This window comes from Oncorhynchus gorbuscha, linkage group LG11, assembly GCF_021184085.1.
Source record: "Oncorhynchus gorbuscha isolate QuinsamMale2020 ecotype Even-year linkage group LG11, OgorEven_v1.0, whole genome shotgun sequence".
In the NCBI taxonomy this organism is placed as follows: Eukaryota; Metazoa; Chordata; class Actinopteri; order Salmoniformes; family Salmonidae; genus Oncorhynchus; species Oncorhynchus gorbuscha.
In genome coordinates this window covers 65,571,856-65,597,451 of record NC_060183.1, presented here as the reverse complement: position 1 = coordinate 65,597,451, position 25,596 = coordinate 65,571,856, and the positions used below count along the sequence as shown (strand labels likewise).

At 53.8% G+C, this 25,596-nt stretch overlaps 1 protein-coding gene across 1 annotated transcript in view; it reads left to right on the top strand.

The window, feature by feature from the left end:
* Positions 1 to 25,596, top strand: part of LOC124049137 (disabled homolog 2-interacting protein-like) — a 253,523-nt gene that overhangs the window by 68,223 nt on the left and 159,704 nt on the right.

Genomic DNA, 25,596 nt, shown 5'->3' with positions numbered 1-25,596 from the left:
CCCCTCTCCCTCTCCCTCTCCCCTCTCCCCTCTCCCCTCTCCCCTCTCCCCTCTCCCCTCTCCCCTCTCCCTCTCCCCTCTCCCCTCTCCCCTCTCTTCCCCCTCCCCCCTCTCCCCTCTCCCTCTCCCATCTCCCATCTCTTCCCCCTACCCTCTACCCTCTCCCCTCTCCCCTCTCCCTCTCCCCTCTCCCCTCTCCCCTCTCCCTCTCCCCTCTCCCTCTCTACCTGCCCCTCTCTTCCCCCTCTCCCCTCTCCCTCTCCCTCTCCCCTCTCCCCTCTCTTCCCCCTCTCCCTCTCCCCTCTCCCCTCTCCCCTCTCTTCCCCCCTCCCCCTCCCCTCTCCCCTCTCCCCTCCCCCCTCTCCCCTCTCCCTCTCCCTCTCCCCTCTCCCTCTCCCCTCTCCCCTCTCCCATCTCCCCCTCCCCTCTCCCCTCTCCCTCTCCCCTCTCCCTCTCCCCTCTCTACCTGCCCCTCTCTTCCCCCTCTCCCCTCTCCCCTCTCCCCTCTCCCCTCTCCCCTCTCTTCCCCCTCCCCTCTCCCCTCTCCCCTCTCCCCTCTCCCCTCTCCCCTCTCCCCTCTCCCCTCTCCCCTCTCCCCTCTCTTCCCCCTCCCCTCTCCCCTCCCCCTCTCTTCCCCCCCTCTCCCCTCTCCCCTCTCCCCTCTCCCCTCTCCCCCTCCCTCTCTTCCCCTCTCCCCTCTCCCCTCTCTTCCCCCCTCCCCTCTCCCCTCTCCCCTCTCTTCCCCTCTCCCCTCTCCCCTCTCCCCTCCCCTCTCCCCTCTCCCCTTTCCTCTCTACCCTCCCCATCTCCCTTCCATACCCTCTCCCTCACTCTCTCCCTCCCCCTCTCCTCTCTCCCTCCTCCTATCCCTTCTCCCTCACTACCTCCCCCTCTCTACTTCACTCTCTCTCCCCATCCCCTCCCTCCCTCCCTCTCTCTCTTTCCCTCTTCCCTCTCTTCATAACCCTCCCCTCTCCCTCTCCCCTCTCCCCTCTCCCCTCTCCCCTCTCTTCACCCCCGCCCCTCTCTCTCTTTCCCTCTTCCCTCTCTTCATACCCCTCCCCTCTCCCCTCTCCCCTCTCCCCTCTCCCCTCTCCCCTCTCCCCTCTCCCTCTCCCCTCTCCCCTCTCTTCCCCCTCCCCTCTCCCTCTCCCTCTCCCTCTCTCCCTCTCCCCTCTCCCTCTCCCTCTCCCCTCTCCCCTCTCCCCTCTCCCCTCTCCCTCTCCCCTCTCCCCTCTCCCATCTCCCATCTCTTCCCCCTACCCTCTACCCTCTCCCTCTCCCCTCTCCCCTCTCCCCTCTCCCCTCTCCCCTCTCTACCTGCCCCCTCTCCCCTCTCCCCTCTCCCCTCTCCCCTCTCCCTCTCCCCTCTCCCCTCTCCCTCTCCCTCTCCCTCTCTTCCCCCTCTCCCCTCTCCCCTCTCCCATCTCCCATCTCTTCCCCCTACCCTCTACCCTCTCCCCTCCCCTCTCCCCTCTCCCCTCTCCCCTCTCCCCTCTCTTCCCCTCCTCCCCTCTCCCCTCTCCCCTCTCTTCCCCCTCTCCCCTCTCCCTCTCCCCTCTCCCCTCTCTTCCCCCTCCCCTCTCTCCTCTCTCCCCTCTCCCCTCTCCCCTCTCCCTCTCCCCTCTCCCCTCTCCCCTCTCCTCTCCCCTCTCCCTCTCCCTCTCCCTCTCTTCCCCCCCCCTCTCCCTCTCTTCCCCCCCTCCCCTCTCCCCTCTCTTCCCCCTCTCCCCTCTCTTCCCCCCCCCTCTCCCTCTCCCCTCTCCCCTCTCCCCTCTCCCCCTCTCTCCCTCTCCCCTCTCCCTCTCTCTCTCTCCCCTCTCCCCTCTCCCCTCTCCCCTCTCTCTCTCCCCTCTCCCCTCTCCCCCTCCCCTCTCCCCTCTCCCCTCTCCCCTCTCCCTCTCCCTCTCCCCTCTCCCCCTCCCTCTCCCTCTCTACCTGCCCCTCTCTTCCCCTCTCCCCTCTCCCCTCTCCCCTCTCTTCCCCTCTCCCCTCCCCTCTCCCCTCTCCCCTCTCCCCTCTCCCCTCTCCCTCTCTTCCCCCCCCCTCCCCTCTCCCCTCTCCCCTCTCTTACCCCCCTCTCCCCTCTCCCCTCTCCCCTCTCCCCTCTCCCCTCTCCCCTCTCTTCCCCTCTCCCCTCTCCCTCTCTTCCCCCCTCCCCTCTCCCCTCTCCCTCTCTTCCCCCTCCCCTCTCCCCTCCCTCTCTTCCCCCCTCCCCTCTCTCCCCTCTCCCCTCTCCCCTCTCCCCTCTCCCTCTCCCCTCTCCCCTTTCCTCTCTACCCTCCCCATCTCCCTTCCATACCCTCCCCCTCTCCTCTCTCCCTCCTCCTATCCCTTCTCCCTCACTACCTCCCCCTCTCTACCTCACTCTCTCTCCCCATCCCCTCCCTCCCTCCTCTCTCTCTTTCCCTCTTCCCTCTCTTCATAACCGTCCCCTCTCCCCTCTCCCCTCTCCCCTCTCCCCTCTCCCCTCTCTTCACCCCCTCCCCTCTCTCTCTTTCCCTCTTCCCTCTCTTCATACCCCTCCCTCTCCCCTCTCCCTCTCCCTCTCCCCTCTCCCCTCTCCCTCTCCCCTCTCCCCTCTCCCTCTCTTCCCCCTCCCTCTCCCCTCTCCCTCTCCCTCTCCCCTCTCCCCTCTCCCCTCTCCCCTCTCCCATCTCCCATCTCTTCCCCCTACCCTCTCCCCTCTCCCTCTCCCCTCTCCCCTCTCCCCTCTCCCCTCTCCCCTCTCCCCTCTCCCCTCTCCCCTCTCCCCTCTCTACCTGCCCCTCTCTTCCCCCTCTCCCCTCTCCCCTCTCCCCTCTCCCCTCTCCCCTCTCCCCTCTCCCCTCTCCCTCTCCCATCTCCCATCTCTTCCCCCTACCCTCTACCCTCTCCCCTCTCCCCTCTCCCCTCTCCCCTCTCCCCTCTCCCCTCTCCCCTCTCCCCTCTCCCCTCTCCCCTCTCCCCTCTCTTCCCCCCCCTCCCCTCTCCCTCTCCCCTCTCTTCCCCCTCTCCCTCTCCCCTCTCCCCTCTCCCCTCTCCCCTCTCCCTCCCCTCTCCCCTCTCCCTCTCTTCCCCCTCCCCCTCTCCCCTCTCCCCTCTCCCCTCTCCCTCTCCCCTCTCCCCTCTCCCCTCTCCCTCTCCCTCTCTTCCCCCCTCCCCTCTCCCCTCTCTTCCCCCCTCCCCTCTCCCCTCTCTTCCCCCTCTCCCCTCTCTTCCCCCCTCCCCTCTCCTCTCTCCCCTCTCCCCTCTCCCCTCTCCCCTCTCCCCTCTCCCCTCTCCCTCTCTCTCTCTCTCTCTCCCCTCTCCCTCTCCCTCTCCCTCTCTCTCTCTCCCTCTCCCCTCTCTTCCCCCTCTCCCCTCTCCCCTCTCCCTCTCCCATCTCCCATCTCTTCCCCCTACCCTCTCCCTCGCCCCCTCCCCTCTCTCCCTCCCCTCTCCCCTCTCCCTCTCCCCTCTCCCCTCTCTACCCCCTCCCCTCTCCCCTCTCCCCTCTCTTCCCCCTCTCCCCTCTCCCCTCTCCCTCTCCCCTCTCTTCCCCCTCCCCTCTCTCCTCTCTCCCCTCTCCCCTCTCCCCTCTCCCCTCTCCCCTCTCCCTCTCTTCCCCCCTCCCCTCTCCCCTCTCTTCCCCCTCCCCCTCTCCCTCTCTTCCCCCTCTCCCCTCTCTTCCCCCCTCCCCTCCCCTCTCCTCTCTCCCCTCTCCCTCTCCCCTCTCCCCTCTCCCCTCTCCCTCTCCCCTCTCTCTCTCTCCCCTCTCCCCTCTCCCCTCTCCCCTCTCTCTCTCTCCCCTCTCCCCTCTCCCCCTCCCTCTCTCTCTCTCCCCTCTCCCTCTCCCCTCTCCCCTCTCCCCTCTCCCTCTCCCCTCTCTCTCCCCTCTCCCCTCTCCCTCTCTCTCTCTCCCCTCTCCCCTCTCCCCTCTCCCATCTCCCATCTCTTCCCCCTACCCTCTACCCTCTCCCTCTCTCCCTCTCCCCTCTCCCTCTCTTCCCCCTCCCCTCTCCCTCTCCCCTCTCTTCCCCCCTCCCCCTCTCCCCTCTCCCCTCTCCCCTCTCCCCTCTCCCCTCTCCCCTCTCCCTCTCCCCTCTCCCCTCTCCTCCCCTCTCCCCTCTCCCCTCTCCCTCTCCCCTCCCCTCTCCCCTCTCCCTCTCCCTCTCTTCCCCCTCCCCTCTCCCCTCTCCCTCTCTTCCCCCCTCTCCCCCTCCCTCTCCCCTCTCCCCTCTCCCCTCTACCCTCTCCCCTCTCCCCTCTCTCCTCTCTTCCCCCTCCCCTCTCCCTCTCCCCTCTCTTCCCCCTCTCCCCTCTCCCTCTCCCCCTCTCCCCCTCTCCCCCTCCCCTCTCCCCTCTCCCCTCTCCCTCTCTTCCCCTCTCCCCCTCTCCCTCTCTTCCCCCTCCCCTCTCCCCTCTCCCCTCTCTTCCCCCTCTCCCCTCTCCCCTTTCCCCTCTCCCTCTCCCCTCTCCCCTCTCCCCTTTCCTCTCTACCCTCCCCATCTCCCTTCCATACCCTCTCCCTCACTCTCTCCCTCCCCTCTCCTCCTCCCTCCTCCTATCCCTTCTCCCTCACTACCTCCCCTCTCTACCTCACTCTCTCTCCCCATCCCCTCCCTCCCTCCCTCTTCTCTTTCCCTCTTCCCTCTCTTCATAACCCTCCCCTCTCCCCTCTCCCTCTCCCCTCTCCCTCTCCCTCTCTTCACCCCCCCCTCTCTCTCTTTCCCTCTTCCCTCTCTTCATACCCCTCCCCTCTCCCCTCTCCCTCTCCCCTCTCTTCCCCCTCCCCTCTCCCCTCTCCCCTCTCCCTCTCCCTCTCCCTCTCCCCTCTCCCCTCTCCCATCTCCCATCTCTTCCCCCTACCCTCTTCCCCCTACCCTCTCCCCTCTCCCCTCTCCCCCTCCCCTCTCCCTCTCCCTCTCCCCTCCCCCTCTCCCTCTCCCCTCTCCCATCTCCCATCTCTTCCCCCCTACCCTCTACCCTCTCCCCTCTCCCCTCTCCCTCTCTTCCCCCTCCCTCTCCCCTCTCCCCTCTCTTCCCCCTCTCCCCTCTCCCCTCTCCCTCTCCCCTCTCCCTCTCTTCCCCCCTCCCCTCTCTCCCCTCTCCCCTCTCCCCTCTCCCCTCTCCCTCTCTCCCTCTCCCCTCTCCCTCTCCCCTCTCCCCTCTCCCTCTCTTCCCCCCCCCCTCTCCCCTCTCTTCCCCCTCCCCTCTCCCTCTCTTCCCCCTCTCCCCTCTCTTCCCCCTCCCCTCTCCCCTCTCCCCTCTCCCCTCTCCCCTCTCCCTCTCCCCTCTCCCCTCTCCCCTCTCCCCTCTCCCCTCTCCCCTCTCCCTCTCTCTCTCTCCCCTCTCCCCTCTCCCTCTCTCTCTCTCCCTCTCCCCTCTCCCCACTCCCCTCTCTCTCTCCCCTCTCCCCTCTCCCCTCTCCCTCTCCCCTCTCCCCTCTCTCTCTCTCTCTCCCTCTCCCCTCTCCTCTCTCTCTCTCTCCCCCTCCCCTCTCCCCTCTCCCCTCCCCTCTCCCTCTCTCCCTCTCTCTCTCTCCCCTCCCCTCTCCCTCTCCCCCTCCCCTCTCCCCTCTCCCCTCCCCTCTCTTCCTCCCCTCTCTCTCTTTCCCTCTTCCCTCTCTTCATCTCCCCTCTCCCATCTCCCATCTCTTCCCCCCTACCCTCTCCCTCTCCCTCTCCCCTCTCCCCTCTCCCCTCTCTTCCCCCTCCCCTCTCCCCTCTCTTCCCCCTCTCCTCCCTCTCCCCTCTCCCCTCTCCCCTCTCCCCTCTTCTTCCCCCCTCCCCTCTCTCCCCTCTCCCCTCTCCCCTCCCCTCTCCCCTCTCCCCTCTCCCCTCTCCCCTCTCCCCTCTCCCTCTCCCCTCTCCCCTCTCCCTCTCCCCTCTCCCCTCTCCCATCTCCCATCTCTTCCCCCTACCCTCTCCCCTCCCCTCTCCCCTCTCCCCTCTCCCCTCTCCCCTCTCCCCTCTCCCCTCTCCCCTCTCCCCTCTCCCCTCTCCCCTCTCTACCTGCCCCCTCTTCCCCCTCTCCCCTCTCCCCTCTCCCCTCTCCCCTCTCCCTCTCCCTCTCTTCCCCCTCTCCCCTCTCCCCCTCCCCTCTCCCCTCTTCCCCCCCCCCTCTCCCCTCTCTTCCCCTCTCCCCTCTCTTCCCCCCTCCCTCTCCCCCTCCCCTCTCCCTCTCCCCTCTCCCCTCTCCCCTCTCTCTCTCTCCCCTCTCCCCTCTCCCCTCTCCTCTCTCTCTCCCTCTCCCCTCTCCCCTCTCCCCTCTCCCCTCTCCCCTCTCCCCTCTCCCATCTCCCAATCTCTTCCCCCTACCCTCTACCCTCTCCCCTCTCCCCTCCCCTCTCCCCTCTCTTCCCCCTCCCCTCTCCCCTCTCCCCTCTCTTCCCCCTCTCCCCTCTCCCCTCTCCCCTCTCTTCCCCCCTCCCCCTCCCCCTCTCCCCTCTCCCCTCTCCCCTCTCCCCTCTCCCCTCTCCCCTCTCCCCTCTCCCTCTCTTCCCCCTCCCCTCTCCCCTCTCTTCCCCCCCCCTCTCTTCCCCTCTCCCCTCTCTTCCCCCTCCCCTCTCCCCTCTCCCCTCTCCCCTCTCCCCTCTCCCCTCTCCCTCTCCCCTCTCCCCTCTCCCCTCTCCCCTCTCTACCTGCCCCTCTCTTCCCCCCTCCCTCTCCCCTCTCCCCTCTCCCCTCTCCCTCTCCCTCTCTTCCCCCTCTCCCTCTCCCCTCTCCCCTCTCCCCTCTCCCTCTCCCTCTCCCCTCTCCCATCTCCAATCTCTTCCCCCTACCCTCTACCCTCTCCCCTCTCCCCTCTCCCTCTCCCTCTCTTCCCCCTCCCTCTCCCCTCTCCCCTCTCTTCCCCCTCTCCCCTCTCCCCTCTCCCCTCTCTTCCCCCTCCCCCTCCCCCTCTCCCCTCTCCCTCTCCCTCTCCCCTCTCCCCTCTCCCCTCTCCCCTCTCTCTCTCCCTCCCCTCTCCCCTCTCCCCTCTCCCCTCTCCCTCTCCCCTCTCCCCTCCCCTCTCCCCTCTCCCCCTCTCTCTCTCCCCTCTCCCTCTCCCCCTCTCCCTCTCCCCTCTCCCCTCTCCCCTCTCCCTCTCCCCTCTCCCCTCTCTCTCTCTCCCTCTCCCCTCTCCCCTCTCTCTCTCTCCCCTCTCCCTCTCCCCTCTCCCTCTCCCTCTCCCCTCTCTTCCCCCTCCCTCTCCCCTCTCCCCTCTCCCTCTCTTCCCCCCTCCCCCTCTCCCCTCTCCCCTCTCCCCTCTCCCCTCTCCCCTCTCCCTCTCCCCTCTCTTCCCCCTCCCCTCTCCCTCTCTTCCCCCCTCCCCCCTTCCCCCTCTTCCCCCTCTCCCTCTCTTCCCCCTCCCCTCTCCCCTCTCCCCTCTCCCCTCTCCCCTCTCCCCTCTCCCTCTCCCCTCTCCCCTCTCCCTCTCTCCTCTCCCCTCTCCCCTCCCCTCTCCCCTCTCTCTCTCTCCCATCTCCCCTCTCCCCACTCCCCTCTCTCCCTCTCCCCTCTCCCCTCTCCCCTCTCCCCTCTCCCCTCTCCCTCTCCCCTCTCTCTCTCTCCCCTCTCCCCTCTCCCCTCTCTCTCTCTCTCCCCTCTCCCCTCTCCCCTCTCCCCTCTCCCTCTCCCCTCTCCCCTCTCCCCTCTCCCCTCTCCCCTCTCTCCCTCTCTCCCTCTCCCCTCTCCCCCCCTCTCCCCTCTCCCTCTCCCCCTCCCCTCTCCCCTCTCCCCTCTCCCCTCTCCCTCTCTCTCTCTCCCCTCTCCACTCTCCCCTCTCCCCTCTCCCCCTCCCCTCTCCCCTCTCTCTCTCTCCCCTCTCCCTCTCCCCTCTCCCCCCTCCCCTCTCTCTTTCTCTCTCTGGGTTGAGGCTGAGTATGATGGATGTTCTCTCCTCTATGTGTCAGTGCTGTTTGTGTCTTAGTGGTGACACTGTTACCTTTGTGGCCCTGCTGCTGCAGCATAGACTGGACAAATCGAGCCCTGGCTCTGTCTGTTTCACAGGTGATATATGGCTAAATGTCACACATCTTACTCGGGACGCAGGTTCCATTTTACCCTTAGCTTGCCATCCACCACTGGCTCCACTGGTTTTATTATATGGTTTTTGAGATAGTAAAGAAAATGAATTGTTCTGAATCTGTATGGATAATTGGTAGACATTCTCAGTCACAGTCATTCCTTGCCCAGAGCTAAGAGCCTAATTAGGTTTCATCATTGACAGTCTAAGTTGTGTTTTTACTGCTCATCCTACAACATTAGCACTTCTTATTTGACTGTCCTTTTTCTTTGAGTCAGATAAAGACTTTCAGTTCTGCTGACTCATTATGGAGAGGAGGCGATCTGTCTGTCTGTGTTGGGTAATTATAAGAGTACTGTACTGTATGTGGAGGTCTTCTCTGTCTCCCTCTCTGCTGCTCTGAGCGTGAGCCTACAAGTGTGTGTGTGTGTGTGTGTGTGTGTGTGTGTGTGTGTGTGTGTGTGTGTGTGTGTGTGTGTGTGTGTGTGTGTGTGTGTGTGTGTGTGTGTGTGTGTGTGTGTGTGTGTGTGTGTGTGTGTGTGTGTGTGTGTGTGTGTGTGTGTGTGTGTGTGTGTGTGTGTGTGTGTGTGTGTGTGTGTGTGTGTGTGTGTGTGTGTGTGTGTGTGTGTGTGTGTGTGTGTGTGCTGGTCTGAGCTTGTTAGTGGGAAATGCTATAGCTGGAGCCTGGTCCCACTCCTTTTAATGAGCCAGTAGAATCAGGAGGTGTCATCATGGAGCATTGTAAGTGTTCTATTTATGTAGAGCGGAGCGGAGTGCTGTTCTGTTCCTCCTTCTGTTTGGAAAAATGATCTCATTGATCTCACTTCCCTCTTTCCCCTCCCTTCTTCTGTCTATTTTGTATTTCTTGTTTACTCCTCTCTCTCTCTCTCTCTCTCTCTCTCTCTCTCTCTCTCTCTCTCTCTCTCTCTCTCTCTCTCTCTCTCTCTCTCTCTCTCTCTCTCTCTCTCTCTCTCTCTCTCTCTCTCTCTCTCTCTCTCTCTCTCTCTCTCTCTCTCTCTCTCTCTCTCTCTCTCTCTCTCTGATATTGGGGTTCTCTCTGTCTTTTCCTGTGATAAAGTGCTCAGTGCAGAAGGCAAATATTGGACAGGAAATTGGACAGTTCAGGAAGTTCCTTATCTCCCCTACAACACCACACATACACACACACACACACAATGATTTTATACACCCAACCACATACCTACACAAAGACTGATAATAGTTTATTTTCTACCATCCCAGTTGACAAGTTGATGCCTTCCCCTACTAGTACAGCTTAGCTTCCCTGTCACATATGTAGAGTGCCATCTGTAGAGTGCCATCTGTAGAGTGACATCTGTAGAGTGACATCTGTAGAGTGACATCTGTAGAGTGACATCTCACGTGAAGGCAGTTGGTGAAACTCCCCATTTCTGTCAGCTCAGGAGCAGGCTCCCCACAGGGCAGTTCACATCCTTTCACATACAACTGAACCTCCAGAATCATCTGAGGGAGGATGGGGATGGAGGATAGAGGAGTAGGGCAGATGGAGGAGGATGGGGATGGAGGATAGAGGAGTAGGGCAGATGGAGGAGGATGGGGATGGAGGATAGAGGAGTAGGGCAGATGGAGGAGGATGGGGATGGAGGATAGAGGAGTAGGGCAGATGGAGGAGGATGCAAACAACCATGAACAACACATACAGTACAACACATACAGTACAACACATACAGTACAACACATACAGTACAACACATACAGTACAACACATACAGTACACACGTACACACACTCACTCAGATGGTAAGTAGGAGCAGGAGCCTGTTTCCTCTTTCTGTGGCGTGAAGCAGCTTGATGTACTAATACACCCCCTGGACAGGACACAAGTCTATCACAGGGCCTTACCCCCAATCTATCAACCTTAATGCTGAGTGCCAAGCAGAGACGCGTTGGGTCCTATTTTTACAGTCTGGTGTGACTCGGCTGCGACCAAACTCCCAACCTTCCAAACTTAGTCGGACATTCTAGCCATAAGGCCACAGAATTGTCCCATGAAACGTGATGCCAGGAGCCAGTCCATGTGTGTGTCTCTGGGGACCTTTGTCTTGCTTTGTCTTGCTGACCTTGAGAGAGAGGTTGTTGTCCTGGCACCACTCTGCCAGGTCACTGACCTCCTCCCGATTGGCTGTCTCATCGTCGATGGTGATCAGGCCAACCACCATCGTGTCGTCAGCAAACTTAATGATGGTGGAGTTGTGCACGGCCACACAGTCGTAGGTGAACAGGGAGCACAGGAGGGGACTAAGCACACACCCCTGAGGTGCCCTGTGTTGAGGGTCAGCATGGCAAATATTCCTACCTACACCACCTGGGGGCGGCCCATCAGGAAGTCTGGGATGCAGTTGCAAAGGGAGGTGTTCAGTCCCAAGGTCCTTAGCTTAGTGATGAGCTTGGAGGGCACTATGGTGTTGAACGCTGAGCTATAGTCAATGAACAGCATTCTCACGTATGTGTTGCTTTTGGCCAGGTGGGAGAGGGTGGTATGGAGTGCAATAGAGATTGCATCATCTGTAGATCTGTTTAGGTGGTATGTGAATTGGAGTGGGTCTAGGGTGTCTGGGATGATGGTGTTGATGTGGGCCATGACCAGCCTTTCAAATAATTGCATGGCTACAGATGTGAGTGTGAGTGATAGTCATGTAGACAGGTTACCTTGCCATTCTTGGGCACAGGGACTATGGTGGTCTGTTTGAAACATGTAGCTATTACAGACTGGGCCAGAAAGAGGTTGAGAATGTCAGTGAAAACATTTTCCTGCTCTGTCTGTCTGTCTGTCTGTCTGTCTGTCTGTCTGTCTGTCTGTCTGTCTGTCTGTCTGTCTGTCTGTCTGTCTGTCTGTCTGTCTGTCTGTCTGTCTGTCTGTCTGTCTGTCTGTCTGTCTGTCTGTCTGTCTGTCTGTCTGTCTGTCTGTCTGTCTGTCTGTCTGTCTGTCTGTCTGTCTGTCAGAATGGCCTGCAGATGAACAGCAGCTGGACAACATTAAATATTCAACACTGTTAATCATCCACATGGCTGTGGAGAAAACAGGAGGCACTAAAGCATGGATCTAGCCATGGTAGTGCACACACACCACACCACACCACACCACACCACACCACACCACACACACACACACACACACACACACACACACACACACACACACACACACACACACACACACACACACACACACACACACACACAGACACAGACACAGACACAGACACACACACACACACCACACCACACCACACCACACCACACCACACCACACCACACCACACCACACCACACACACACACACACACACACACACACACACACACACACACACACACACACACACACACACACACACACACACACACACACACACACACACACACACACACACACACACCACACACCACACACACACACACACACACACACACACACACACACACACACACACACACACACACACACACACACACACACACACACACACACACACACACACACACACACACACACACACACAGTGCACTTTTTTAGTTGTAATTATAAAGGATATGTTGTGAAACAGAAGGGTACAGAACATCCCAGATGTGTGTCTATCAGAACATTCAGTCTGTGTTGGAGACAGATAGTCATTAGTAGGTAATATTATTCACCACTAACCAGCCTTCTCTCTGAACATCTCTGAGGAGTACCTTACTGTGTGTGCATGTGAGCAAGCATGATTATCTCATGAAGGGAGTGGCAGAATGTGTAACGCACATCTATTTATTCTACCAATGATCAAGATTTTCCCCAGATACCAAGCTATCCTCTATATATCCTCTCTGTGGCCCAAGAAAGCAGTGTTAATGGGCAACACATTGAGTTAATAAGGTCAGTGGGAGGTGTCTAATGGAAGTGTAATGACAAAGGTAGTAAGGGGTCAATTCTTCCAGCCCAGAAGCCCTCTATAGCTCTATAGCCTGCTACAGCCTGGTGGGCCTGCTGACAGCAGCTGGTATTGTCTGTCTGACTGGGCTACAATGTGCAGACAGAATACAGCACATTGAAATAGCATGTTTGATCATATTTCAATACTAACAGATTTGTTAAGGCTTTGTAAGAACAAATTGATAACAACGCTTTGTTCTTCCATGTAGCTTGTAATTCATTTCTAAGATTAGAGTTGGTTGTTTAAGAAGACGTAACAGAGAATACGATATGTTATTCTCATATGAACTCCCTGCCCTATGTTTCTGTCCTGACAGTGGTTTTCTCTCTGCTGCACCATGTCAGACAGATCCGACTGTTACTGTGTGTATTATAATGCAACACCATCCCTTCACTCTCTTTGTATCTGTAAGCTCAGAGCCAGAGGAACAGCAGCCTGTCCGTGTGTGTAATGGACCTTGTCAGAGGTTTACAGTGGTGTCTGTGTTCATGCTGGGCTCACACCACACTGTCAAAAAAAACACTACTGAATTAGCCTTCACTAATATTTATCTCAGTCATGTCATTCCTCCTTATTTGAACACACACACACACACACACACACACACATGAATACACACAAACACACACACACAAATACACACAAACACACGCACACACACAAATACACACACACACTAAATGTTTTGTTTTTCTCCTGTTTTTCTCCCGTCTCCCGCTGTCCAGTTTCCATTACCTCATCTATCTCTCTCTTTCTCACCCTCCTCCTCTCCCTCCCTCCTCTCCCTCCCTGTCCATCTCTTTGTGATGTGATTGTGTGTGGGTGCACGTAATCATGGTGGGTCTGTGTGATTGGATTAGAACCAGTAATTATGTTTGTGTGCTGGGGGCTAGCTCAACTGTATGTCTGCAGCCAATCAAACAGCAGCTCTTTCTGATCTCTATAGGGAACACAAATCACAGTTCAGTTGGACCTCCAATAGCCACATAACCACAGGATGGAGAGGAGTACAGTGTGTGTGTGTGGGGGGGGGGTTGTTGTCCTGACACCACACTGCCGGGTCTCTGACCTCCTCCCTGTAGGCTGTCTCATCATTGTCGGTGATCAAGTCTACTACTGTTGTGTCATCAGCAAACTTAATGATGGGGTTGGAGTCGTGCTTGGCCACGCAGTCGTGGGTGAACAGGGAGTACAGGAGTGGACTAAGCATGCACCCTGAGGGCCCCCAGTGTTGAGGATCAGCGTGGCAGATGTGTTGTTGCCTACTCTTACCACCTGGGGTCGGCCCGCCAGGAAGTCCAGGATCCAGTTGCAGAGGGAGGTGTTTAGTCCTAGGGTCCTTAGCTTAGTGATGAGCTTTGTGGGCACTATCGTGTTGAATGCTGAGCTGTAATCAAAGAACAGAATTCACACATAGGTGTTCCTTTTGCACAGGTGGGAAAGGGCAGTGTGGTGTGCTATTGAGATTGCGTCATCTGTGGATCTGTTGGGGCGGTATGTGAATTGGAGCCTGCGGGCCTGCTCCTTGATATTGGCAGCTCTAGCCTTTAGCTCGGTGCGGATGTTGCCTGTAATCCAGGGCTTCTGGTTGGGACATGTACTTACGACCACAGTGACGACAACGTTGTCGATGCAGTAATTGATGAATCCGGTGACTGAGGTGGTATACCCCTCAATGCCATCAGATGAATCCCAGAACATATTCCAGTCTGTGCTAGCAAAACAGTCCTGTAGCGTAGCATCCGCATCATATGACCACTTCCGTACTGAGCGAGTCACTGGTACTTACGGCTTTAGTTTTGGCTTGTAAGCAGGAATCAGGAGGATAGAATTATGGTCAGATTTGCCAAATGGAGGTCGAGGGAGAGCTTTGTTGGCGTCTCTGTGTGTAGAGTAAAGGTGGACTAAAGTTTTTTTCCCATCTGGTTGCACATGTGACATGCTGGTAGAAATTCAAATTAAAGTTCCCAGTTACTAGGAGCGCCGCTTCTGGATGAGCATTTTCTTGTTTGTTTGGCCCTGTACAGCTCGTTGAGTGCAGTCTTAGTGTCAGCATCAGTTTGTGGTGGTAAATAGACAGCTACAAATAATACATATGAGAATTATCTTGGTAGATAGTGTGGTCTATAGCTTATCATGAGGTATTCTACCTCAAGCATGCAATACCTTGAGATTTCTTTAATATTAGACATCGTGCACCAGCAGTTATTAACAAATAAACACACACCCCCACTCCTCGTCTTACCAGACGTAGCTGCTCTGTCCTGCCGATGCATGGAGAAGCCAGCCAGCTCTATATTATCTGTGTCGTTGCTCAGCCATGTCTTGGTGAAACATAAGATATTACAGTTTTAATGTTCCATTGGTAGGATCGTCTTAATCGTAGATCGTCCAGTTTATTTTCCAATGATTGCACCTTGGCCAATAATACCGAGGGAAGTGGTGGTTTACCTATTCTTCTGCAAATTCTTACAAGGCACCCCGCCCTTCTCCCCCTTTTTCTCCTTATTTTCTTTGTGCTTATAACTGGGATTTGGTCCCCTGTCTCGACAAAGTAGTATATCCTTCAGGTCGGACTCATTAAAGAAATAATCTTCGTCCAGAAGCTCTTTTAGTCATGATTTTTATATTTCATTTGATGTTTATTTAACTAGGCAAGTCAGTTAAGAACAAATTCTTATTTTCATTGGCGGCCTGGGAACAGTGGGTTAACTGCCTTGTTGTTGTTTTTTACCTTGTCTACTCTGGGATTTGATCTTGCAAGATTTCGGTTACTAGTCCAACAGTCTAACTACTAGGATACCTGTCGCGATAGCAGCAATAGCTGCAACTTTATGTACAAAATGAGTTACAAAAAATGCCAAAAAAACAACAAAATAGCACAGTTGGTTAGGAGCCCGTAAAACAGCAGCCCTCCCCTCCGGCAAAATTATATCATGCCAACTATTCATGGAAACTGACAATTTGTCTCCAAAAAAAGAATCCAACAGGATTCAATTCAAAGCCAACCCAAAGAGCACAGACGTCAATTCAACGTTTAATTGGCATTGGTTAACGGGATTTCATTAAAATGACATGGAAACAATGTTGAGTCAACCAGTGTGTGCCCAGTGGGAAGCCTCTCTGTTCAATCAGTCAAATGCAGTGCTGAGAACCATGAATCATTGAATTAGATGGACAGCATGGCTGATCCTTCATGACAAATGTTGTTATTAAAAAAGGGAGACCTTATATAAATACATTTGATTGCATTTGATTAATAGTCCCAACCCTCTCTCTCTCTCTCTCTCTCTTAAATAAAGGGAGAGAGAGCGAGAAAGAGGGAGAGTTGATTGTGTATGCGTGCCTCAGCTCCTGTTCCCAGCCATCAATCTATAAATACAATAAACTGATGTCATTTAACGTTATTAAACTCACTAAATATCCTCCAGGTGGTATCACTGTAATATCTATTATCCCCCTCTCTCTCGCTTTCTCTGTCACACACTCATCCCCTCTAATTTCACCACACACACCGCTCTCTCCCTCTATCTCTCTCTTGCTTGCTCTCTCTCTCTCTTGCTCTCTCTCATGTGTGTGTAACTGTAGTTGGGAGGATGTGTTCACTCTCTGGTGGCTCTCTGCTACATTAAACGCAATGCAAAACTCACATAACTCTATCCCAAGACTAGATGACCTGCCACCCCTCCTCTTCCTCTACTTCCCCATTCTCTATATCCATCCCTCCTCCTCCTCTACCTCCCCACTCTCTATATCCATCCCTCCTCTTCCTCTACTCCCCCACTCTCTATATCCATCCCTCCTCCTCCTCTACTCCCCCACTCTCTATATCCATCCCTCCTCCTCCTCTACTTCCCCATTCTCTATATCCATCCCTCCTCCTCCTCTACTTCCCCATTCTCTATATCCATCCCTCCTCCTCCTCTACTTCCCCACTCTCTGTATCCATCCCTCCTCCTCCTCTACTTCCCTACTCTCTATATCCATCCCTCCTCTTCCTCTACTCCCCCACTCTCTATATCCATCCCTCCTCCTCCTCTACTTCCCCATTCTCTATATCCATCCCTCCTCTTCCTCTACTTCCCCACTCTCTATATCCATCCCTCCTCCTCCTCTACTTCCCCATTCTCTATATCCATCCCTCCTCCTCCTCTACTTCCCCACTCTCTATATCCATCCCTCCTCTTCCTCTACTTCCCCCTCTCTATATCCATCCCTCCTCCTCCTCTACTTCCCCACTCTCTATATCCATCCCTCCTCCTCCCTCCTTCCCTCTATCCATTCCTCCTCTACTTCCCCACTCTCTATATCCATCCCTCCTCCTCCTCTACTTCCCTACTCTCTATATCCATCCCTCCTCCTCCTCTACTTCCCCACTCTCTATATCCATCCCTCCTCCTCCTCTACTTCCCCCATTCTCTATATCCATCCTCCTCCTCTACTTCCCCACTCTCTGTATCCATCCCTCCTCCTCCTCTACTTCCCTACTCTCTATATCCATCCCTCCTCTTCCTCTACTTCCCCATTCTCTATATCCATCCCTCCTCCTCCTCTACTTCCCCATTCTCTATATCCATCCCTCCTCCTCCTCTACTTCCCCATTCCCTATATCCATCCCTCCTCCTCCTCTACTTCCCCACTCTCTATATCCATCCCTCCTCCTCCTCCTCTACTTCCCTACTCTCTATATCCATCCCTCCTCCTCCTCTACTTCCCCACTCTCTATATCCATCCCTCCTCCTCCTCTACTTCCCTACTCTCTATATCCATCCTTCTCCTCCTCTACTTCCCCACTCTCTATATCCATCCCTCCTCCTCCTCTACTTCCCCATTCTCTATATCCATCCCTCCTCCTCCTCTACTTCCCCACTCTCTGTATCCATCCCTCCTCCTCCTCTACTTCCCTACTCTCTATATCCATCCCTCCTCTTCCTCTACTCCCCCACTCTCTATATCCATCCCTCCTCCTCCTCTACTTCCCCATTCTCTATATCCATCCCTCCTCTTCCTCTACTTCCCACTCTCTATATCCATCCCTCCTCCTCCTCTACTTCCCCATTCTCTATATCCATCCCTCCTCCTCCTCTACTTCCCCACTCTCTATATCCATCCCTCCTCTTCCTCTACTTCCCCACTCTCTATATCCATCCCTCCTCCTCCTCTACTTCCCCACTCTCTATATCCATCCCTCCTCCTCCTCTACTTCCCTACTCTCTATATCCATCCCTCCTCCTCCTCTACTTCCCCACTCTCTATATCCATCCCTCCTCCTCCTCTACTTCCCTACTCTCTATATCCATCCCTCCTCCTCCTCTACTTCCCCACTCTCTATATCCATCCCTCCTCCTCCTCTACTTCCCCATTCTCTATATCCATCCCTCCTCCTCCTCTACTTCCCCACTCTCTGTATCCATCCCTCCTCCTCCTCTACTTCCCTACTCTCTATATCCATCCCTCCTCTTCCTCTACTTCCCCATTCTCTATATCCATCCCTCCTCCTCCTCTACTTCCCCATTCTCTATATCCATCCCTCCTCCTCCTCTACTTCCCCATTCTCTATATCCATCCCTCCTCCTCCTCTACTTCCCCACTCTCTGTATCCATCCCTCCTCCTCTACTTCCCTACTCTCTATATCCATCCCTCCTCTTCCTCTACTTCCCCACTCTCTGTATCCATCCCTCCTCCTCCTCTACTTCCCTACTCTCTATATCCATCCCTCCTCTTCCTCTACTTCCCCACTCTCTATATCCATCCCTCCTCCTCCTCTACTTCCCCACTCTCTATATCCATCCCTCCTCCTCCTCTTCATCGCCTCCACCCCTACTTCCCCACTCTCTATATCCATCCCCCTCCTCCTCTACTTCCCCACTCTCTGTATCCATCCCTCCTCCTCTACTTCCCCACTCTCTATATCCATCCCTCCTCCTCCTATACTCCCCCACTCTCTATATCCATCCCTCCTCCTCCTCTACTTCCCCACTCTCTGTATCCATCCCTCCTCCTCCTCTACTTCCCCACTCTCTATATCCATCCCTCCTCCTCCTCTACTCCCCCACTCTCTATATCCATCCCTCCTCCTCCTCTACTTCCCCACTCTCTATATCCATCCCTCCTCCTCCTCTACTCCCCCACTCTCTATATCCATCCCTCTTCCTCCTCTACTTCCCCACTCTCTATATCCATCCCTCCCTCTCATCTACTCTCCCACTCTCTATATCCATCCCTCCTCCTCCTCTACTTCCCCACTCTCTATATCCATCCCTCCTCCTCCTATACTCCCCCACTCTCTGTATCCATCCCTCCTCCTCCTATACTCCCCCACTCTCTGTATCCATCCCTCCTCCTCCTCTACTTCCCCATTCTCTATATCCATCCCTCCTCCTCCTATACTCCCCCACTCTCTGTATCCATCCCTCCTCCTCTACTCCCCCACTCTCTGTATCCATCCCTCCTCCTCCTCTACTTCCCCACTCTCTATATCCATCCCTCCTCCTCCTATACTCCTCCACTCTCTGTATCCATCCCTCCTCCTCCTCTACTTCCCCATTCTCTATATCCATCCCTCCTCCTCCTATACTCCCCCACTCTCTATATCCATCCCTCCTCCTCCTCTACTTCCCCATTCTCTATATCTATCCCTTCTCCTCCTCTACTTCCCCACTCTCTGTATCCATCCCTCCTCCTCCTCTACTTCCCCACTCTCTGTATCCATCCCTCCTCCTCCTCTACTTCCCCACTCTCTGTATCCATCCCTCCTCCTCCTCTACTTCCCCACTCTCTGTATCCATCCCTCCTCCTCCTCTACTTCCCCACTCTCTATATCCATCCCTCCTCCTCCTCTACTTCCCCACTCTCTGTATCATCCCTCCTCCTCTACTTCCCCACTCTCTGTATCCATCCCTCCTCCTCCTCTACTTCCCCACTCTCTATATCCATCCCTCCTCCTCCTCTACTTCCCCACTCTCTGTATCCATCCCTCCTCCTCCTCTACTTCCCCACTCTCGGTATCCATCCCTCCTCCTCCTCTACTTCCCCACTCTCTGTATCCATCCCTCCTCCTCCTCTACTTCCCCATTCTCTATATCCATCCCTCCTCCTCCTCTACTTCCCCACTCTCTATATCCATCCCTCCTCCTCCTCTACTTCCCCACTCTCTGTATCCATCCCTCCTCCTCCTCTACTTCCCCACTCTCTGTATCCATCCCTCCTCCTCCTCTACTTCCCCACTCTCTGTATCCATCCCTCCTCCTCCTCTACTTCCCCACTCTCTATATCCATTCCTCTTCCTCCTCTTCTTTTTTGGAGGGTCAGGGTGAGAGAGAGATAAAGCCTGGAGAGCACCTGCCTCTGTTAATGCACACACATATGGACTCACACAAACTCAATCACCACACATACACACTCAATCACCACACACACACAGTCAATCACCACACACACACACACACACACACACACACACACACACACACACACACACACACACACACACACACACACACACACACACACACACACACACACACACACACACACACACACACACACACACACACACACACACACACACACACACACACACTCAATCACCACACACACACACACACACTCAATCACCACACACACACAGTCAATCGCCCTACATACACACACTTAGGGGATATTGAATAGTGAATTCATTCCTTATTGTCCCATTCATTGATGAATAAAATATGGTATGGGTGTGCATAGATTCATGAGCAATGTCTAACGATCCAATTCTATTTTTAAATAACATACATCTAATATCACATACAGAATAATGTTGGAATAATGTGTTGTAGGCTACTGCTCTAGATGTGTTGAGGGCAGAGAAGTGTTTATCAGAGAACACTGTGTATTCCCCTCTTTCATCTTTCTTCTCTTTTTACCCTCTTCCTCTCTGGCGCTCATCTATAATTCAGAACCATCATTTGGTTTAGCTGAAATGGTGCTGTGAGGAAACAAATGGATTTGATGTGATGTGAGGGTGGGTGCAGGGCAGGAACAAATGGATTTGATGTGAGTTGAGGGTGGGTGCAGGGCAGGAACAAATGGATTTGATGTGAGTTGAGGGTGGGTGCAGGGCAGGAACAAATGGATTTGATGTGAGTTGAGGGTGGGTGCAGGGCAGGAACAAATGGATTTGATGTGAGTTGAGGGTGGGTGCAGGGCAGGAACAAATGGATTTGATGTGAGTTGAGGGTGGGTGCAGGGCAGGAACAAATGGGTTTGATGTGATGTGAGGGTGGGTGCAGGGCAGGAACAAATGGATTTGATGTGAGTTGAGGGTGGGTGCAGGGCAGGAACAAATGGATTTGATGTGATGTGAGGGTGGGTGCAGGGCAGGAACAAATGGATTTAATGTGAGTTGAGGGTGGGTGCAGGGCAGGAACAAATGGATTTGATGTGATGTGAGGGTGGGTGCAGGGCAGGAACAAATGGATTTGATGTGATGTGAGGGTGGGTGCAGGGCAGGGCAGGAACAAATGGATTTGATGTGATGTGAGGGTGGGTGCAGGGCAGGAACAAATGGATTTGATGTGATGTGAGGGTGGGTGCAGGGCAGGAACAAATGGATTTGATGTGATGTGAGGGTGGGTGCAGGGCAGGAACAAATGTATTTGATGTAATAATAATAATAATAATAATATATGCCATTTAGCAGACGCTTTTATCCAAAGCGACTTGATGTGATGTGAGGGTGGGGCAGGGCAGGGCAGGAACAAATGGATTTGATGTTGAGGGTGGGTGCAGGGCAGGAACAAATGGATTTGATGTGATGTGAGGGTGGGTGCAGGGCAGGAACAAATGGATTTGATGTGATGTGAGGGTGGGTGCAGGGCAGGAACAAATGGATTTGATGTGATGTGAGGGTGGGTGCAGGGCAGGGCAGGAACAAATGGATTTGATGTGATGTGAGGGTGGGTGCAGGGCAGGAACAAATGGATTTGATGTGATGTGAGGGTGGGTGCAGGGCAGGGCAGGAACAAATGGGTTTGATGTGATGTGAGGGTGGGTGCAGGGCAGGAACAAATGGATTTGATGTGATGTGAGGGTGGGTGCAGGGCAGGAACAAATGGATTTGATGTGATGTGAGGGTGGGTGCAGGGCAGGAACAAATGGATTTGATGTGATGTGAGGGTGGGTGCAGGGCAGGAACAAATGGATTTGATGTGATGTGAGGGTGGGTGCAGGGCAGGAACAAATGGGTTTGATGTGATGTGAGGGTGGGTGCGGGGCAGGAACAAATGGGTTTGATGTGATGTGAGGGTGGGTGCAGGGCAGGAACAAATGGGTTTGATGTGATGTGAGGGTGGGTGCAGGGCAGGAACAAATGGGTTTGATGTGATGTGAGGGTGGGTGCAGGGCAGGAACAAATGGGTTTGATGTGATGTGAGGGTGGGTGCAGGGCAGGAACAAATGGGTTTGATGTGATGTGAGGGTGGGTGCAGGGCAGGAACAAATTGATTTGATCTGATGTGAGGGTGGGTGCAGGGCAGGAACAAATGGATTTGATGTGATGTGAGGGTGGGTGCAGGGCAGGGCAGGAACAAATGGATTTGATGTGATGTGAGGGTGGGTGCAGGGCAGGAACAAATGTATTTGATGTGATGTGAGGGTGGGTGCAGGGCAGGGCAGGAACAAATGGATTTGATGTGATGTGAGGGTGGGTGCAGGGCAGGAACAAATGGATTTGATGTGATGTGAGGGTGGGTGCAGGGCAGGAACAAATGGATTTGATGTGATGTGAGGGTGGGTGCAGGGCAGGAACAAATGGATTTGATGTGATGTGAGGGTGGGTGCAGGGCAGGGCAGGAACAAATGGATTTGATGTGATGTGAGGGTGGGTGCAGGGCAGGAACAAATGGATTTGATGTGATGTGAGGGTGGGTGCAGGGCAGGGCAGGAACAAATGGATTTGATGTGATGTGAGGGTGGGTGCAGGGCAGGAACAAATGGATTTGATGTGATGTGAGGGTGGGTGCAGGGCAGGAACAAATGGATTTGATGTGATGTGAGGGTGGGTGCAGGGCAGGAACAAATGGATTTGATGTGATGTGAGGGTGGGTGCAGGGCAGGAACAAATGGATTTGATGTGATGTGAGGGTGGGTGCAGGGCAGGAACAAATGGGTTTGATGTGATGTGAGGGTGGGTGGGTTTGATGTGGGCAGGAACAAATGGGTTTGATGTGATGTGAGGGTGGGTGCAGGGCAGGAACAAATGGGATTTGATGTGATGTGAGGGTGGGTGCAGGGCAGGAACAAATGGATTTGATGTGATGTGAGGGTGGGTGAACAAATGGGTTTGATGTGATGTGAGGGCAGGGCAGGAACAAATGGATTTGATGTGATGAGGGTGGGTGCAGGGCAGGAACAAATGATTTGATGTGATGTGAGGGTGGGTGCAGGGCAGGAACAAATGGATTTGATGTGATGTGAGGGTGGGTGCAGGGCAGGAACAAATGGATTTGATGTGATGTGAGGGTGGGTGCAGGGCAGGAACAAATGGATTTGATGTGAGGGTGGGTGCAGGGCAGGAACAAATGGATTTGATGGTGAGGGGGTGCAGGGCAGGAACAAATGGATTTGATGTGATGTGAGGGTGGGTGCAGGGCAGGAACAAATGGATTTGATGTGATGTGAGGGTGGGTGCAGGGCAGGAACAAATGGATTTGATGTGATGTGAGGGTGGGTGCAGGGCAGGAACAAATGGGTTTGATGTGATGTGAGGGTGGGTGCAGGGCAGGAACAAATGGGTTTGATGTGAGAGGGTGGGGCAGGGGAACAAATGGGTTTGATGTGATGTGAGGGTGGGTGCAGGGCAGGAACAAATGAACAAATGGATTTGGTTTGAACAAATGGGTTTGATGTGATGTGAGGGTGGGTGGGAACAAATGTGATGTGAGGGTGGGTGCAGGGCAGGAACAAATGGGTTTGATGTGATGTGAGGGTGGGTGCAGGGCAGGAACAAATGGGTTTGATGTGATGTGAGGGTGGGTGCAGGGCAGGAACAAATGGATTTGATGTGATGTGAGGGTGGGTGCAGGGCAGGAACAAATGGGTTTGATGTGATGTGAGGGTGGGTGCAGGGCAGGAACAAATGGATTTGATGTGATGTGAGGGTGGGTGCAGGGCAGGAACAAATGGATTTGATGTGATGTGAGGGTGGGTGCAGGGCAGGAACAAATGCAGCTTAGTTCATTTTAGGCAAAAATTGGAGGGGGAAAAAGGGGCGGATCCTTAAGAGGTTTTAAAGACCAGGATTCACACGTATAAAGAGTCTCAGAGTAGGAGTGCTGATCTAGGATCAGTTTAGCCTTCTAGATCACAAATGACATGGACATAGGGGACCGGATCCTAGATCAGCACCCTGAGACGCTTGATACACACAGCCAAAGTCCTGTATGGTGGAGATAGGACAGTGAATAACATGTTAAACTTCACGCCTCTAATTCACTCATTATTGTTGTGATTATGAATATTACTGTTCTGCTGTTGCAAGATTATCATTCGCTCTGTCTCCTTTCTATCTTTTCCAAGATAATATAGTGATTATAAAGTAATGGGGCAGTATAATAAGGTTGTGAAGTGGTTGGAGTTGTTATTACTTATAAAAGTTCCGTTGTGGCTGGTTCAGTACTAGCTAGTCATTTACCTCACATACATACAGTACTCAGTCTCTCTCTCATTGTTATGCTAGTCAGTAACAGGAGGGTCCCTCAATGCCAACTGCTGCTGTGTTGTAGTGATAGCCTACCTTGTTCAAGGTAAAAAGTGCTTGAGAAAGAAAGACATTGTCAGACATTGTAGACACTGTTGTCCAGGGATAGACTGCCTAGGACACAGATAGTTCCTTACCTCCCATCTCATTTTTCCTTTCATGAGGCCTGAGCTGTTTACCCAGCTGGCTGGTGTTGTAACATTAATGTTTCATGGTCACTGATTGCCTGGTCTTACACAGCCAGACACCTTTGACATTTTGCTGGGAGAACAAATGTCACACAGACTACGAGAAAAGAGACTGAGAGACTTAGAAGCAGTAGAAATATGAGAGTCGTCATATTATGAAATGTCATAGGATGACAATATGTTTTATATTCAGCCACCAAAATGCATATCAGAATGTTCAGGGCAGCATGACTTGGTTGACTCTTTCTATTCCTGTTGTGTGTTGTTGTTTTAACTGCTCCAAGTAACAATTTAGTTAAGAGGCGAGGGGAGTGAGATATGGCTGATTTGACATGTTTTAATATCCAATTTTGTATCCTAGCTGCTGGTGTGTGATTCACAATCAAATCAAACGTTATTGACCACATACACATGTTTAGCAGATGTTATTGTGGTGTAGTAAAATGCTTGTGCTTCCAGTTCGGACAGTATTGAACAAGTAATATCTAACAATTTCACAACATATACCCAATACACACAAATCTAAGTAAGGAATGGAATGAAGAATATATAAATAAATGGATGAGCACTGTCAGCACGGCATAGACTATGATACAGTAGAATAGAATAGAATTATTATTATTTTATTTTTTAAATTTCACCTTTATTTAACCAGGTAGGCTAGTTGAGAATTTCTCATTTACAACTGCGACCTACAGTATATACTGTACATATGAGATGAGTAATGCAAGACATGTAAACATTATTAAAGTGACTAGTGTTCCATTTATTAAAGTGGCCAATGATTTCAAGTCTGTGTATATAGACAGCAGCCTCTCTGTGCTAATGGTGGATATTTAACAGTCGTTGAGATATTAGCTGTTTATCAGTCTCCTGGTGAACAGGCAGTGGCTCGGGTGGTTGTTGTCCTTGATTATCTTTTTGGCCTTCCTGTGACATCGAGTGCTGTAGGTGTCCTGGAGGGCATGCGCCCTGCGGTTGTGGGCCGTGCAGTTGCCATGCCAGGTGGTGATACAGCCCAACAGGATGCTCTCAATTGTCCATCTGTAAACGTTTTTGAGGGTTTTAGGTGCCAAACCACATTTCTTCAGCCTCCTGAGGTTGAAGAGGTGCTGTTGCGCCTTCTTCATCCCACTGTCTGTGTGGGTGGAGCATTTCAGTTTGTCAGTGATGTGTACGCTAAGGAACCACCTTCTCCACTGCTGTCCCGTCAATGTGGATATGCTCCCTCTGCTGTTTCCTGAAGTCCACGATCATCTCCTTTGTTTTGTTGACATTGAGTGAGAGGTTATTTTCCTGGCACCACACTCACAGAGCTCTCACCTCCTCCTTGTAGGCTGTCCCGTCGTTGTTGGTAATCAAGCCTACTACTGTTGTGTCATCTGCAAACTTGATGATTGAGTTGGAGGCGTGCTTGGCAACACAGTCATGGGTGTACAGGGAGTACAGGAGGGAGCTGAACACGCACCCTTGTGGGGCCCCAGTGTTTAGGATCAGCGTAGTGGAGGTTTTGTTTTCTACCTTCACCACCTGGGGGCAGCCCGTCAGGAAGTCCAGGACCCAATTGCATAGGCCAGGATTCAGACCCAGGGCCTCGAGCTTAATGATGAGCTTGGAGGGTACTATGGTGTTGAATGCTGAGCTATAGTCAATGAACAGCATTCTTACATAGGTATTCCTCTTGTCCAGATGAGATAGGAAAGTGTGCAATGTGATGGCGATTGCATCGTCTGTGGAC